Genomic DNA, 16,936 nt, shown 5'->3' with positions numbered 1-16,936 from the left:
AATGAAGATAGATGTTGTACCTGGAGGGATGTTTGCGCTCGCTTCCATTAGGTACTCAGACATATGAGAAGAGTGAATAGCCTCAAAGACCCAGAATAACCTTGGGAGCTTTATCAGGACCTGTGCCTGTGGTTCCCTCTGTATGGGCTGACACAAATGAAATGACTAATGATGGTTACCCCAATTACCACAAAACAGCTTAAAAATTGAGCACCTTTAAAAAATGGACCTGTGTCAAATCCTTACTCTAGCGTGTGCTGTCTGTTGCTGTGTCTGCTGAGCTGTTTGTTTGTCTGATGAAGGGGGAAAAATAATGTGAAGCTGGAGACGAAACTAGACTGAGAAAAGGGATTTGTTTTTTGTTCTCAGTCTCAGTCTTTCCAGGCAGGTTCCAGTAGGTGCCAGTCTCACCTTGTGGAGCAGGAGAGAATGGAAACTGCTAGCAATTCTTCACAGAAATATGAAAAAATACAGCACAAGAGGGGATGGGAGGAAAAATGAAGGCGTATAGGAAAGACCTCTGTTCTCTGGGATGCTCACTTCATTTCTTTTTCTCTGCTCAGCAAAGTTTATCTTGGGCTCGGCAGCACAGACCTGTCTCCCCCCTGCTCTTTAATTAGTGTGTAGTAAAGGAAGAAGGTGTTGGGGGAAGAAAAGGGAAATGGGATATTGTGTTTTGGTGCCCCAACGGGTAGGAAAATGCATGGTTTCCAAATACGATAGTTAATGCTTAATCTGACAGACTGTCTCTTATCAACAGGCTGTATGTGACACCCCATTACGTGATAATGGAATCGTATATGGACACCACAGGAGACCCAGTTCCATTCAATTAACTTACAAAACAGCAAATCTCTGAAAGCATCTTTGTCTTCTCTTTTCCCCACCTCTTTCTCTCTTTTTTTACCCTGAGAAAATGAGAGAGTGAATATTTCTATTCTGTTTTGCAGAGGATTAGTACCAACTAATAGGATTAATATCCCGAGTTGTGTGGCAAATGGAACATTGTTAATAGGGTGATTATTAGAGAATTATATGGAGGGGCAAAAAAATTAAAGCAGTTGAAAGAAAAGCATATCTCTGTGTTGGAGAGACTGCCATTTCTGTGCAATATCCCAGCTGCTGGCCTGCCCGTTCTGGCTCATACTTCTTTATTTCTCAGGGTTGCTCTGCCTCTGGGATTGACTTCAACATCAGCACAGGGCAGGAAGCAATTTCAGAGGCTGGAAGTGCTGGATGCAAAGAGCTGGCGTCTCCTCCAGGGCTAGCTGCCAGGACCCTAAAAGTAAAAGGAAGGTAAGGGTTTTACAAGTACCAGATAGTCAACATTTCACCTGGCATCCCAGGGATGCCTTCCAGCCGTCAGTGGATTTCTGCTCATGATGAATAACTCCATCTCTCCCTCTTGCTGCCTTCCTCTCTGGTCAGTTTAGCTTTGCCCATGGGCTCTGACTGCAGGCAGGCAGCAGCAAGAATCACGGTGTGTGTGCGAGTGGCCGTGTCCTCTGGGAATATTTAGCACTTGAACACTGGTGGCTGTGGCACATGTGCAGGAGAACTTTATATGAGTTTGCAGGGCCAAATACAGCTGGCAAAAATTTTGTAGTGGTTGCATGCCATTGCTAGCAGGTGTAAGATAGGCAGCTTCTGCAAACCAGTGGCTGGAAAGGCCTGGAGCTCTTGTTCACAACTAGGAAGTCATATAGCGACATTCTGCTCAGAGCTTGCGTAGTCCTTAGGAAATTAAAGGACGCTTATTTTTTTCCCAAACCCTGTAAACGTGTGTGGGTCACATTCACCTAAAAGAACGTGTGTGTGAGTGCGAGGCCATCAAGGAGGGACTCTTGGGAGAGAGGTTTCAGCAGCAGCTTAGCACAGTTGATGCATGGAGATTTTTTCTGACATCTGTCTGAGAGAGTATCCTTATGCACTGCATAAACCCTTCTGTCCTGGGCCACAAACCAAAGCCATCCACAGCAGTGGATGGTTAGTGGACAGGGGACTGGCACAAAGGGCTTTCTGCCTGAGAGGTATTATCCTAACCTCTGTATTTGCAGATGCCTAGAGGTATTTAGGCCTGCGCCATTCAGAGGCGTTTGCTGTAGGAGGCTTTGTCTGAGCAACCGATAGGGATTTGTTCCCCTGAACTGGATCCCCATTACACCATGAGTCACTACTATTTATATCAGCTGTCGATCTCTCCAAGTGGCAGCTATTTCTGGCTACCTCCCTTGTATTCAGCGGAGATTTAGCACTTTTTTTTTTATAAATTGAACCTCCTTTTAATTCTTTTTCAAACATTTTTTATCTTAGTTTGTTTTTCAGCAGCTGACAAGCTGTCTGGAGTTGAGTTGCCTTCACCTGCTGCTTGTTGTTTTGCTGAAAATGGGATATCCAGTGCTACTTTTCAGCAGATTCAGCTGTGTCTAAAAGAGTACTTTGTCACAGAGTAAGAGTGTCATGCCATCTAGAAATGAAAGGCGACAACAAGAAACAAAGCACTTTGCATCAAACAGGCATTTTAAACACTGTAGAACTGCAATCCAAAGTAGAAGGTTCACTTTGTTTATGGCCCTTGTTACCCTAGGAAGTCTGCAACCAAACAGTAAATAATCTGTTCTCGCCAGTAGATCAAAAAAGACCGACCCCTTTTATGGAAAAGAGAAGGGAAATGGGTCATGTGAAGGGCTATGTCTCAGCCGTACTGAGGAAAGTGGTAGCAGAGCTGAGAGTCCAACCAAAATCTCCTGAGGTCCATTTGGATGCTCTGCCCACAAGGCTGTGCTTTCTGCTGTGATCTGGTTTCCCTCCCTGATCTTCCTGTGCACACTCAGAATTTCCAATCTATCATAATCGGTTAAACAAAACACAGTCATTCTCCTGTCTTTAATCAGGACCAGGATTTTCCTTTTTCTTTCCACGTCCCAGTCAACCAAGGGATCTCCTGCCTGCCTTGGGCTCCCCCTGTACAGAGCAAAGACCTACACTGGAAGAAGTTGAGTAGGAGCTGTGTGCGCTTCCAAGAAGGAATTGCTCCTCTGGGACCTGCTGGGAGACTTCTATAGCATGGCTGATTTTCTGTGTTGCATGAGGCAGGGACACAGTTATGGCGGCACTGGCCACACCTGCAGACTCAGCGTGAATGGCAAGTTACCCGTTTTACAGCTAGGTCAACTGAGGGCAGGCACTGGTAAGACAGGAGTGTCCTGAGGGGCTCAGACTGTTGGATCGTGCACCCTGACCCTCTCGCAGAGAGGTCTGAGGAGCCATCTCTGCTTGTGCATGAAGCCAGCTGCTCTGAGGCAGGACATGTAGGAACAGCATCTTCCTCTGTGGAAGGTAAAAGTCTGTGTAATTTAAAGATGAGTTCCCTTACGCCAGGCTATGAAAAGAGTCTTCAGAACACCCCCAAGGTTTCCATTTAATTACCAATTGCAGCTGATTTCACAGAGCAATTTCTAAGCCTCCAGCAAGGCCTTGTGGCAGTTCTTTCATCTCTCAGGCTTATTGGGAAAAGCTGTATTAAATGTCTTTTAATCCTGCCTTGGATGCACTACCTTTGATCACCTACAATTTTATACATCTGTGCTCAGGCTCACGTTCCTATGTACGTGCTTCCCCATCCAAAATGCTTTAAACTGTGTTCGTTGATTAGAAAATCTCTCCTGACTGATATAAAGCATCCTGCAAACTTGACTGAAATATCCTGATAGCTAATGACGATCCAGAGGGTCTGGGTGATCCAACTGTAAGTTTTGGCATTGCTGGATAGGCTGATGAATGTCAGTTCTTCATTTATGTTTTACTCCATGTTTTCTTCGTAGAGAAAAGTTTCTGCAGGGGGAAAAAAAAACAGTAAATGTCTTTTCATGAAAAGAGAGAGCTTTAGCTGGATCTGGGATGAGACACTTTTATGTATTCATATAACTTCAGTCTCAGTTGAGTGTGGGACACAAGAAGGTGGGATGTTCCCAGAGAGGATGCAGAAGTCTACAACCTAAAAAGCCAAGGTTGCTCCAGTTCATTGAGGACAAGGTCAGTGTGAGGAGCTGGAGCTCTGAGCTCTTAGTCTAATGTCCAAGGTACAGGACACTATGCCCCTTATGATGCTTCCTATGTGAGGAGAACCTGATGTCTTTTTCGGGAGGATCACAGTGGTAACAGTAAGAGATCGCACTTGTGATCCAGCTGGACTTCCAGTGCTCCTGAGCACTACAGATGTGCCATGGGAGTTGTGCCACTTCACAGCAATTGGAAGGCTCTCCCTTTTGCACGTCATGGGGATCTCTGTGAAAGCACTGTCATTTTGAAGAGTCCCAGTGTCCATCAGGGAAGGAAAAGAAAAGCCAGGAAAAGGTGCATGCTGTTCATAGACAAAAGTTCCACCACATACAGGCAAGCTCCATACACAGCCATAAGAGCAGCAAGAAATCCACACGAAGCACTGATGGGATTACCTGTCTGGAAGAGGCAAACAAGCCATGCCCTAAAACTGCCTGTATATAAATGGGGACATCTGCCTGCACCAACAGCTCTGTATGACCACCTGGACTTAGACTTGCATCAGTGCTGTTGGAACATATGTTTATTTCAACTACAACAAGAAAACTGAGTGCGGGGTCATGTTGTGGAGGCCTTGGGTTTGCTTACTGGAGCAGGAACAATCTTTTTCCCAGAAAGTCATTATCTTGATACTCAAAGAGAGAACAGCCGGAGAGGTTTGTGATCTAAGCAGCCAATATGAAAATAGTTCAGCTCTGTAGGAAAGGCAAGGTCAACTGCCAGATGGGTCAACTCCAACCCCTTGCTCTGCCAAGACCAGTATGTTTTGCACTCTCCAGCTTTTACACGGGATCTTCAGGATGTGACATTATCAGGCAGAGGCCCTTTTAGTGTGGTGTGCCCACTAGATCCACATACCATGTTTTCTTCTGCTCTTTTTTTGAGGTCTTGGGTGCTGCTGCTCTCCCCTGACCTTGAAGGCTTGAATATCTGCGTGTGACTGTGCTTTTTGTAGAGTGGGAATGTCATGAGATCCTCCAGAAACTTCTCTTTCTGCACAGCAGATGAACCTGTGGTTTTGGCTGGGGGGGCATGAACTAGGCTCATTTCCTTTCCCTTGCTCTATCAGAAAAGAGAGTGAATCCTAAAGCAGTTTGATCCAAGAGTTAGACGTGAAGATCCAGCACTGGCACGCTCACCAGGTCTGATAGAACTGTGATCTGATGTGTCAAATGCATTTTAGGGTCTTAGCTATGTGACAGCTTGCTAATGACTCTGAGCTTCAGGAAGCTTTGACTGATCCCTCTGGGAGCTGACAAAAAAACTGTAGGAAAACTTTTTTTTTTAAAAAAAAACATTTTTGTCAAAATCAAAACATTGAATGGAAACATGTCTCTTCCAGCATCATTTTAAACTGGAATGTGTCAAAACAAATGCTTTTATTTTGATTTGAGTGAGACACTTATAATTTTTACTTTACGTTGCAATAAGGAAACAACACATTTACCATATTTTTATTTATGTCTCTGCTTTTTGGATAATTATCAGAAATGAGGAACTGCATGCTTCCAAAGTGAATTCTTGGCATTTCTATTCAGAGATTGTCAATTTTTTGTTCATGATGAAAGCAGATGTCGATGTTCAGCCAGAACTACCTACAGGTGGGAATTCCGGCATTTCAGATTCTCACCTCTGGCCCTGGTGTGTTTTCTTTAGCTGCAATTGTGCAGACATTTGGAGGGGCCATCTTACAGTCTGGGTTCTCTGGGTATTTAATTGTGGTGCAATTGAAACCAAAAGCCAAAATTCATTTTATTATAAGTGGAGAGTGTTTGGTAATATTTAAGTGTGGTCTGGACAACCAAATATTAAGCTGAAGGCATAAGTGATGATCAAAATAGAAGGCAGAGAGGTGCACTTTTGCCTGCAAAAAAGAGTCAAGCAATGGCCCTGGCATCTCGGTGTAGCAGATTAATCCTCTGGTTCCACCTCGAGCTGTCTCTTTCCTTGAGACAGGAGGAAGACTTTTTCCTTCTCTTCTGCCTGCCAGCCCTGCAAGGGTTGGTTTAAGTTGTCAGTCAAACATGGCTGCAGAACGTAATGATAACCTTGACCACCACTGTTTTAATTTCTTTCCATCCAAATTGTTGTGAAAATACTGCTGAAATTAATGTAGGATATTGGACTTTACTGTAAGATACTGGGCTTTGCTGTTCCTTTTGCAACTGGTTTGCTAGGTGAGTCTGGGTGGGTTGTGCCCACGGCTGTACCTCAGTTTCCTTTCTACCTGGTGGTCTGCGATCTCATGTTGTACTGTTGTCTCTGTCTACAAGAGGTTCCTGTCCATACAGTTTGGGAGTGCAGCTCCAGCAACCGAAGTAGTTTTGGTGCAAAAGCTTGGCGTGGGATAGGCTGTACCAGCTGCAGGATCCGTTCTTCCTTTTTTGTGAGCAGAAGGGTGCTTATCCTGGGGCCTGAACTGGCCCCGTGGCCGTCTGTTTGAAGTGAACACCCAGACTGTGAACTGGTGCTCAGGACTGTTTGGATGGGTGGGTGATGGGGAACTGGGGCAGATCCCTTGGGAAATCTCTCTTTCCAGACTGGTCTGACAATTTTTCTGCCTACTTTGAAGTTCCCACCTGGAGGAAGAAGAGCAACAAAGGTGACATGGTGTGAGGGGAAAGCAGGAAAAAATGAAAGGAAACAAAAATAATATCTTCCCTCCACCTGCTAAACAGCTGTTGGGCAAACGGGGCAATCAGCATAGTGCACCCCATGTTGCTTGGGTCCCTGCTGATTGAAGCAGTATCAGCTGTGAAGATCGATTCCTGTTTCTGGACTGGAGCCACACAAAAGTCCTCTTCAGCCCATCTGAGACAGGGCTGAATGTCTGTCTTCATGAACATCCCTTCCTGGTAGATGAATCAGGGAGTTGGAGACATCTAATGAGCCTGGCAGAGGAAGGACGCCCGGCTGCTTGCCTGTTTGTTTCATGCAACCTGTTCTCTGCATTTAGTCATTTTAGGCTCCAGAATTTCAAAACTGTGTAAATAAATCATGGTCCTGTCACACATTGAACTGAGCTGAGCATGACACAGAGCTTGATCAGAAAAAGACGGTCCTTGTTCGTGTTCCTGTGTATTGAACAGCTCTGCTTCGGAGGACACAGACTCAGCCTGGGCTTCAAAGGGGAGGGTGGTCGGGTAGCCATGCGGACCTCTGGGTTGGAGGTGGCATTTCCCCCCTGTTTTTCTTGCCTGTGGGCTGAAAATGGCTTGAGGGTTTTCTTTCTCATGCATTTGCCTCTAGGCTAATGGTGATTCTCGTCTTGTCTTAATTGCTTTTTAAAGCATGCAAAGCTCCTTGTCTACCCCAGATAATACTGAGCTCCATGATGCACTTATCATTTTCCCAAATACCTTTTAAATTAAATTGGAGCAGAGCGCTCCATTTTCTAGAGCTATTTGTCTTGGCAAGTTTCTTGTTTCTGCAGGGCAGGCGTTATCCTGTTTATCTCTGGTGAAATCTGGTGAGTTTTCCAAAGGCTTTGGGATTTGCAAGGAAATTTTCCTCTGGTAGGCAGATAGCTGCTCACACAAAGGTTGCTCAGTCAGGCTGCTGTGGGTTAAGGACGTGCTGCACCAGTTCAGGGAGGGTTTGTTGCAGGGCTTAGCAAGAAAAATGTGGTGTCTGTGATATAAAGGAATGAGGTTTGACACTACATTAGGCCTTCTCTGCCCCTGAACTCTGCAAATCTGTGTGGGACAAAAAAAAGACATTTTTTTCTGGCAAAGATAAGGGCTTAGAATTTGGGTAAAAAGGTAAACCCAACCCTGTGAATTCGGGAAATGGGCAGCTTTTCTGCTCCATCACAGGCACCTCTGATACGGTGACCTCTTCTGCTCAACGTGGAAAATTTGTTCTCTGCAGCACCAGTTGGCTTGACAGACCCTTCGTTGCAGTGTGCCATTTCAGATCTCTCGCCTTGCTCTGGGATTCAGTGGTCGAGCATCTGTCCTGCCCCAGCATACACAGCATCGCTTTAAAAACCCAAACCCAGATCACACTGTTGGAGAGATGAAGGTCAGCAGAGTGACTGTATAGAAATGACCCTTTCTTCCTCTGAAAGCAAACAGCGAGCATCTGAGTCACATTTGCTTTACTGGAGGAAAAAAACAGAGGTGGTTTTCACTATTTTTACCACTTTTATCCCTGCAGAATCAGCTCTGCTCTGGGAGAGCACAGCAGTCTTCTCTGCCTTGCGAATCAACAGAATTACAAACTTTCCTCCAAATGAGGGCTGTCTACATATCCTGATTGACTTTGTGCCTATGCCTTGAGCTACAGCTGTGCAATCCTTTTACAGGAAAGGGGTTGTGGAGGTGTCCAACATGGCCCGGGGAATCTTTTTATGGCTGGCGATGATGAGTGAGCCAAAGAGAAGATGATTTGATCTCCCCAAGTGAGTTCAGGGGCATTTTCTCTTGGCAGAGGGGTATGAGGAGTCATTTTTAACATGTGAATTGAGCAGATTTGTGGCTGACCTTGAGAAAATGGAGGTGGTGCCCCACGACGAAGCGTTGGAAACAGCCTTTAAAAACTCCAACAATGTGTGACAGCTCTGGATTTTCCTCTGATGAATTAACTTCATTTGATAGAGACAATGCAGCTGTTTACTTGGCTGGGCACTCCTCACTTCTCATTGAAGTGATCAGGTGGGAACTGAAAGGTAGTGCCTGGTGAGGAGTAAAACTGCCTGCGTGAGAGCAGACAGGAACCCAGAGACTTAAGTGCAAATTGCACCGACACCCATGGAAGGAGCTGTAATACTAAATCCTGCATCGGTGCAGAACAGAGAGGTCAGTGCACACCTCCAGAGAGGGATGCTGACAAGGTGTCAGTATTCTCATCCCCGCGTTTTAAGGTTGGAATCTGGAATTTCCTCAGTTAAAATGGGAAGTTGGTGTAAGAATTGCAGTCTAGGAAAGTCTCTGCTTGGCTCTGAATGTATTTGAAGGTATCTCTGGCCTCTGGGGTTCACGTTGTTTTCATTTCTCTTTTGTGGTTAACTAAGAGGAACTTACACACTCAACCTGGATGTGTCATACTGATGTTCTGAGACTCACCCAAAGAAAGGTTTTGCATCTTTGAGACATCTCTTTTTGTCAAAAACAAAAAATCAGCGATGTTCAGATTTGTTGAGTTTTGGTTTTGATTTTTTTTTTTGTCACAACAGGTTTGTCTTGAAAAATGTCATTTTGATGAAACAGAAATTGCTCAGGAAATCTTACTGATTTTGACAATTCTGCTTGGAAGGGAGCTGGAGAGGAATATCTTGAAAGTGCTGGAGCTCCCAGTTATGACATTCTCTGAATGGAAAGGAGTTTTGATTTATTTCTTTTTCTCTTTTCAAAATGATGTTTCAAAATGTACTGTTTCGTGGGAAAAAAAGGGCTGAGTCTGAATGAAATGTCTGAAAAAAAGGAAGTCAAATGTTTTGACTGATCCAAGGCAGTTCTTCAGCATTTCATTTGGCAACTTCATTGGTTTTTTGGATGACATAGGATGATTTAAAAATTGTTGGTTGTTAAGTTCTGCTATCCATGCTCACAGATGTGTTTCTAGGTTGAGCCAGTGATGTATGAACCATGCTTCTTTTTGTGGTGATAAATTACCTGGTTTCATAGCTGGAAAAAAACTGTTTTAATCCATTAACTGTAGAGAACAAAATACCCCAAGTCTCTGGATTCACGGAACCATGCAAGGATCTTCCACTGTATGAATTATTCAGGAGCAGTGGTGAAAATGAAATACCCATTACATTTACAAATATTCCACAAAGAGTTCAAGGCTGAGCAGGAATAGATCAGACAGCATTTATTGTAAAGCCTTGCTGAGTATTACTGTAGATGTAATTTCCCGTAGTAATTAACGCAGGATCTGCAATCCAGCTTTGAAAAGACGATTGAACCTTTCCCTGTGAATTTAGGAATCATCTGCATTATTACATGGTATAGGTGACTTGGAGCGTTGAGCCTTTGTCTAAAATTAGTCCTCAGTGTGGTGGATGATTAAAGAGGGATTGTTCCTTCGGGGTACTTGGGATTGATGTTTTCTATTAAAAAATGCATTGCTAAGGATTTGTGAAATATAGAGAGCTTCTCTGGTTGCGTGTAACTTATTATGCAGATATGCTTAAGCTATCAGATAAATGATAAATGATTTCTATAAGTTGGATGGGTAGCACGACCCAAGGGTAGGGGTTTTTTATTATTTTTCTTCCCCTCTAAGAATCGGAGAGAGCCATTTGTCAAGTCAACCAAGTGAGGTGCCCAGAGATCGTATGTCAAAGACTGTTCTGTCTGGAGTGGGCACAACAGGAGTTAATAATGTTGCACCTCCTCAGACCTCTTCATTTCTACTAAATTTCCCTGCCCTTTTCCTTGTTTCTGAACGATGCTTTCTTCTGGCTTCTGATAGTGTGACTGCCTCTGAGTGCTGCCTGCTGGGAAACCTGCCAGCAGCGCTGGGAATGAGCAAAAGCACCATCTAATGCTGTCTGAACGACCTTCTCTCTGCCCCGTACCAAAGCTGAGCTGACAACAACCGGGAACTAGGAGACAAAGTAATCCCTTCATCTCCCATTCTTCTCAGAGCAGTCGCTGCTTTGTTCTTGATCATCTGTCTTGTTCATGTGTGTCCTAAGCACCTCTCCAACCTGAAGAAACAGCCACTTAACAGGACCTGGTTAAATAAAATCCTGCTGAAGGCTGGCTGTTGTCCTACCCTGAGCACAAGGCCTTCCATTTCTACCTGGGAGCACAGGTTGTGTTTTGATTGATGCAAGACCCTCTCCGAGGAGGGAAGCCAGAGGTGTGGGTGGGTAGAACGTGGAAAGAGCAATGTCCTGTGTGGGTCTCATACTTGTGGCAGAGATAAGCATAGAAGATCTTTGCAATTTGCATTTAAGTTCTTTCTCCACAGCTGCAGAAAGTAGGGGGCTAACAGTGCCCTTGGGCAGAATTAAGGCTGTTTGAGATGTGTTAGGTTGTGTTAGCTGTATCATTGGATGGTTTGTAATTTTTTTTTTTCTTTTGGTATAAGAGAGTCATTGACCTTGGGTTGCAGAAAATTTATCCTGTTGGGCTGTTTTTTGAGAAATGAGATGGAGAGTTTGTTCTTGATGGAGTTCAAACATCCCTAGCACCATACAATCCTAAATCAGGATTTTAAAAAACAAGACTTTTTCTAATTACTTCCAGAACATTAATTCACTGTTGGAAATTGGGATTCTGTTGTGTTAAAGTCCATACATAGACTATAAGAGTCACTGGCTCGAAGAATTATCTACTTAACAAAATAGAGTAGGGGAAAAGTTATTAGAACTGCTCCCAGCTTTGAAATGTGTGAAATCTTTTAAAATCAAAATTTTAGTGGAAGGAAGGGTAACTCTTTTGGAAAGACAGTTCTTGCCTTTCAATTAGCTCTGACTCTTCTTATGTCATTGGTGAAAAATTGACAAGAGAGAGTGACTTCTCAAGGAATGTTGAATTTCACAATGGAGAAAAATGACGGTTCTGCAAAAATGACCCTTTTCTGTAGGAGTCTGTTTGACTGGATGTTTTGCTGGATTCTTTCTCTTTCATGTTGGAAAAATAATAATTAAATCACTTCCCAACAGTTTTACTCTTTGAATATTGTTTTTCTTTTGTAAACTTGAAATTTCTTAAACCAGTTCAATTAAACAATTTAACAGTATTTCCTCAATAGTAAAATACTTTATAGGAGCTATTTGGGCCTTTCCTTTGCTCTCACTGGCTAGACCCCGCTGCAGGACTTTAAATCACAGGGCTTCCAGTCAAGCTGCGTCATGTCTCATCAAAGAGAGGATTAGAAGATCTAAGAGACATCCATGTCATTGAGGCAAGGGATATCTTACTCCACATTTTTATATCACTTAGCACAACAGGGCTGTGATCAAGGCCAGGACATGCTGATACTACTATAAAACTCCTTATTTGTGTTTTTATCCTGGTCTTGGAATTATAGTAGAGTTTGGATTTTATTTGGCTTTCCCAAGAACATTTTCTTTTCCTAAACGTAATGTAAATAGCCCAGGATATGCTAAGAAGAGAAGGTCTGGGAATTTGAACAAATTGTGCTGGATTTGGGTAGTAGGAGATAATCCCCAGTCTGTACAAAGCACCTTTCATCTTGTTGTATTAGTTTTGTAGACAGCAATCACTTCGCTCCAGACTGAATTGTATGTGACAGCATCTCTGTGCCTTGCTACCTACTCCAGCAAAGAGTGCGGCAGGCTTTTTAATTACTGTAATCCGCTCTGCGTGATACTGGTGTGTTACAGTGATGACTGCATCCAAAGGATAAAGCATCTTGGGAGAGGAGTGAGCAACAGGCGCAGATAAGCTCTGCAGAAGTTCAGACACTGCCCACCCTGAAACAGCATTGGCTTCAGGAGCAGTTCTCGCCTCCCTTCTCAGGGGGCTGCTTTGCTTTCCATTCTCCAGGGACATCAGCTGCTTTTCTGGGCATCAGCTGGTTCAGAGCTTCGCTTGCTAATGCTGAAGGACAAGGGAGACTCTGCTGCCAAGGTTGATAAAAATATGTAATAATTTGTTTTTAATCAGTATTAACAGTGCTGAGAATTACAAAGTCAGATCCACTCATATCGCAGTATTGGGGTAACAAGAAATGATCAGTGGCATGTTGGTTGAGTTCTTTCTTTCTAACAAAGCATATAGATAATTTGAGTATAGATCATAAACGCAAAATCAAAGACAGCATGTGCAGCTTCTTTGGGAAACTCTTATTCCAACATCTTTGTCGACAGTGTGAGTCTAATTGTACACACAAGTCTGAAGGCTCAGAGAGCCCAGCATTTCATTTGTTTGCAAAGGAAACTTTGGGCTTGTGGGTGTTGAAAATTTGCTTTCATTAAAAGAAAAAAAGCAACTAATAAAATGAAGCAATGTATTGTTTTCTTAACCTATCTGATTGCACAGGTAGACTCAGTGTTGCTGTTTGTCCCTTAATGGCTTTGACAAGTTTCCAAATCAAACCAGCATGGACAGGAATGCACAAAGATGCCTTTTGCATTTGTCCTTCTTTCCCCGCTTCAGGCTCAGCAGTGAGGCATGGACACCGCAGTGCTGTAAGAGAGCTCCAGCCTTGCTCCTGAGCACGGATTTCCTGCATGGTTTCCAGTTCACGGTGCAAATTCCTTGCAGAAATCTACGTCTTGCCATGAGTTTGGTAGTTCAATGCCCATCATCAGGCTGTAGCATCTGTTTTGACAGTGATGGTGTATTTGTTGCTAATTTCTTTGGGGTGGGATGAGATGGATGGGTGGGTGGATGGGTGACCTCACTGCACATCCATTGCCAATATCTTCTTCCTGCTGAGACCCCCTGAAACCTGAGTGTCTATAAATGTTTGCAGCCAAACCCTGGTGCAGCTGCTGGCTGAGTGGAGCTGGTTGACCATTTGCTGCTTCATCATTATAGTCCAGAGCACCCATGTGCTGAACAAGGCAGTGCTGTAATGGCAGGGGGACAGGGAACCTGCAGCCCTTTCTCCTATGCTCTCCACTCTTTGATTATCTCTACAGTTGGAGCCAGCAGGGACGTGCAATTCATTGGCCATCACAAAGATGGATCTTGCCCAAAATCACCTAAGGCCTGTTACTGAGCACACAAAGTAGGGAGAGCTTAAGAAAGCCCTTTGGAGGTACCTCAGGCTCCTTTCTTCTTCCCCTAAGACTGCTCTGTCTGTTGTTTCTCTGCAGAAGTGTGTGATGGCCGCAGCTCTCCCTGCATGCACGTCCTCCTGGTCACGCTCAGCAGCTGGGGCTCCGGCTGCACTCTTCAATAAATGGAAATAAATTAATAGTTTTGCGGGCCAGGGAAGAAGCTTGGGCTCCAAGCATTTGGCCTTTGAAAACCTTTCCTCAATGCCTGTTCCTTTATCCGCAGAACAAAAGCGAATCAGCTGAGGATCCCTGCCAGCAGTCCCTGCAGCGCTTCTCTGCACGCCCCACTGTTCATAGCAGTGCCCTCCATGGGCGTCAGCTCTGTGGCCCAGCCAGGTTTCTCTGCAGGTTTTAAGGCTGCTTACTGCAAAAGGGGGCTGCAGCAGGCTTCTCCGTGGTATGAGTCCCACTTCTACACCAGAACTTGCCCAGCAGCTGGGAGCGGTTGAAGCACAGCTGCAATTTCTCCCCTTGTCTCCTCTGAGAGTTTGCACCTTCCTTACTTGGTTTAGTAGCCATCTCAGGATCTGCTTCTTTTAAAATTATCAGTGCTTTGGGCTGTGCAAGGGGCCATGGCGTGCTGAGTGCGGACTAGATCTCTGTTCCCTTCCTTCACTTTCCCTGCATTCATTGCTACATTGAGAAACTGGCCTATATTTTCCACTTTTGCCCTGACAGTGGGGCAACTTTTCAGTGGTTTTTGCTCCAGTGTTGGGTGAACAAGGAGAGGGAACAGGCTCTTGTGTTTAGGGGCCTCACAGATTCCACTGTAAAAATATCCTTGTTGAAGAAATCCTGTCCTTCCACATCTGTCTCTACATTTTTAGAATTTCACAGGCTGCATTTCTTTTTTTACTGCTAAATTTTGCTTGGCTTTAGCTAAATTCTTTTATTTTTTTATAAAGAATAACAGTTTTCTTCCTGGGACTTGTCTTTCTTTCCTTGGGAAAAATAACCAAACAGGATTTTTTTAAAGAGCTGGGCCCACCCTGTCTCCCAGGAGCGGTGACACTGTGGTGCCATGGGAAGGGTGGGCTCCAGCTACATGGGGCTGCTGCTCCTTTGGACCACGTGTGGTCCCAGCTGTCTGTCTCCTGTCCTGGGCACCAGACTGGTCCTCACAAACAGGTCTGTGCCCAGCCGCTCTGCCATCTTCTCTTAATAAGTAGCAAGATGTCTCAGCAAGGCATTGAAGTCTGTGCTGCGTGTTCAGACTTCAAATCCCTGCCAATAATGCAGAGTTAAAGAAGGGGATTATAATGGTGCATAACAAATAACAAGGGTTTAAACCGTCTTAAGAACACTGTACTCAGAAAAAGAGGGATTGTTTCGATGGTGAAGCCCGCAGGTATGAAGAAAGGCTTTTATTTCATGTACCTATGCGCTTGCAATGAGAAACTCCGCTGTGTGATATGGGTTGTTATAATGAACTTATCCTGGACTTAGTGTTCCTCTTGCTCTAATGCATGTGGGTTGTGATCACTTTCTGCTTCCTTCAAAGCCATTCAGTCCTATTCAGGAGCAAAACTAAGAAGGACGAGCAGATAGCAGGGGCAAAAGGCAATGTGGAAATCTGCCCTTTCTTCCCCCGAGCAGGGGGACCCTCAGCAGAGCTCACCTCTCCTGGTTTGCATTACCCTCACAGCACACGTGGACTGCTTTCCACCGAGCCCATCCTGCCTCGATTGAGGTGGTAGATCCCAAATGACCTGATTGTGGCGAGGTGCCTCTACGCAGGACCTCAGGGCTCTTTGAAAAGCCATGCATGCCTGTGTCCCTTCATGCGGGGGAAAGCCTGCATGGTTTAAATCTCTGTAAAACAAGACTGTCATATGGGAGGCAGAAGCGAGGATGTCAGAACACGTTAGTGCTGCTTTGAGCGCCTGCCTATCTCATAAATCCCCCCTTCCCTCTGAAATCCCACACAGACCTTGGTTTGTACAAAGGGAACTGGCAACTGCAAATGCTTGTTTGTTTTGTGTTTAAACAAAGCTGCTTTTTTCCCTCATGTTTTTGAGTAGTTGCCACACGTGGCAAGAGAAGATGGGGAGGAGGAACCTTGTTTTTGAAATAAGAAAACCGTCTTAAAAAAAACAAAAAATGAGTAGATCTGAGGCATCTAAGAGAAGTATTTTAAGCCAGTGTGTGGTTTGCTTTATGTGTTCCCTTTTTATAAGCTGAAACATCTGGATTTGTCTCATTTGCTAAATTAGAACAGCAGGCAGCAGAGGTGAAGGTGAATTTATACAGGTTTAAAACAAACAAGCAAAACAAACCAGTTTCTATTTAAGTGCCATTTCCAAGCCAAAGGTAGCCCTGCTGTAAACACCCGTTACAGACTCTTATACCAGCTGTCTTCTGGTGTAAATCTAGCTTTGCTCTCCTGCAGTTTCTGTGCATCTTCTTTGACAGAGTCTGACTTTTGCTTGCTGGCTTCAAAGAAAAGTGATTTTTTTTTTTTTGCCTCTCCTAGTACTGAATTCAACTCCTAGAAGTTGATCTCTTCCTATTTTAAAGTGTATGTACACTGTGGTCTAGGTCAGTTCCTCTATCATATGTTGCATGTGCCTACTAGTTCTGCTGGATTGCCGCATTATAGTGATACCCACCCAGTGGTACGCTGTAACCGTGACACTATCCCAGAAGCGCCCAATTATGGATGAAAGTGGTCCAGCTGCCTGCATAGATTAGACAGAAGAAAACGCGATTTGCCATCCTTGTAGATCTTCTGACACACAATGTTCACAAAGTGCAGGGTGTCGAAATGCTTTGACTTGGAATAAGAGAAGAAAAAAAGCAAGAAAATGGGTCACAGTGAAAAGGACTAGGGTGGAGAGGGAAAATGCATTAGAGATGCTGCAAAGTTCTGTGCTGCTCTGCTGGTTATTAGTTTGTCTCATGGAAATTAGGAAGTTTCTGAACACTCTTAAATACCCAAAAGGGCAACTTGGGTAATTTTATGTCTTGAAGTGTGTGTATTTCCATTGAGTGTGGAAATATTTTTTTGTGCCCTGCATAGAGTGACTCAGAGGAAAGTTCCCAAGTAGCCCTGTATACAAGAGCCATTATTGGTAGCAGGGCTTCCTAAGTCCATAGCAACTTTCTATCCCAAATAAGTGCAAAACACATCACGTTCTACATATACAATGTATGCAGTGTACATTG

This window comes from Calonectris borealis, chromosome 19 (assembly GCF_964195595.1).
Source record: "Calonectris borealis chromosome 19, bCalBor7.hap1.2, whole genome shotgun sequence".
NCBI lineage: Eukaryota > Metazoa > Chordata > Aves > Procellariiformes > Procellariidae > Calonectris > Calonectris borealis.
This window is presented reverse-complemented; position numbering follows the sequence as displayed.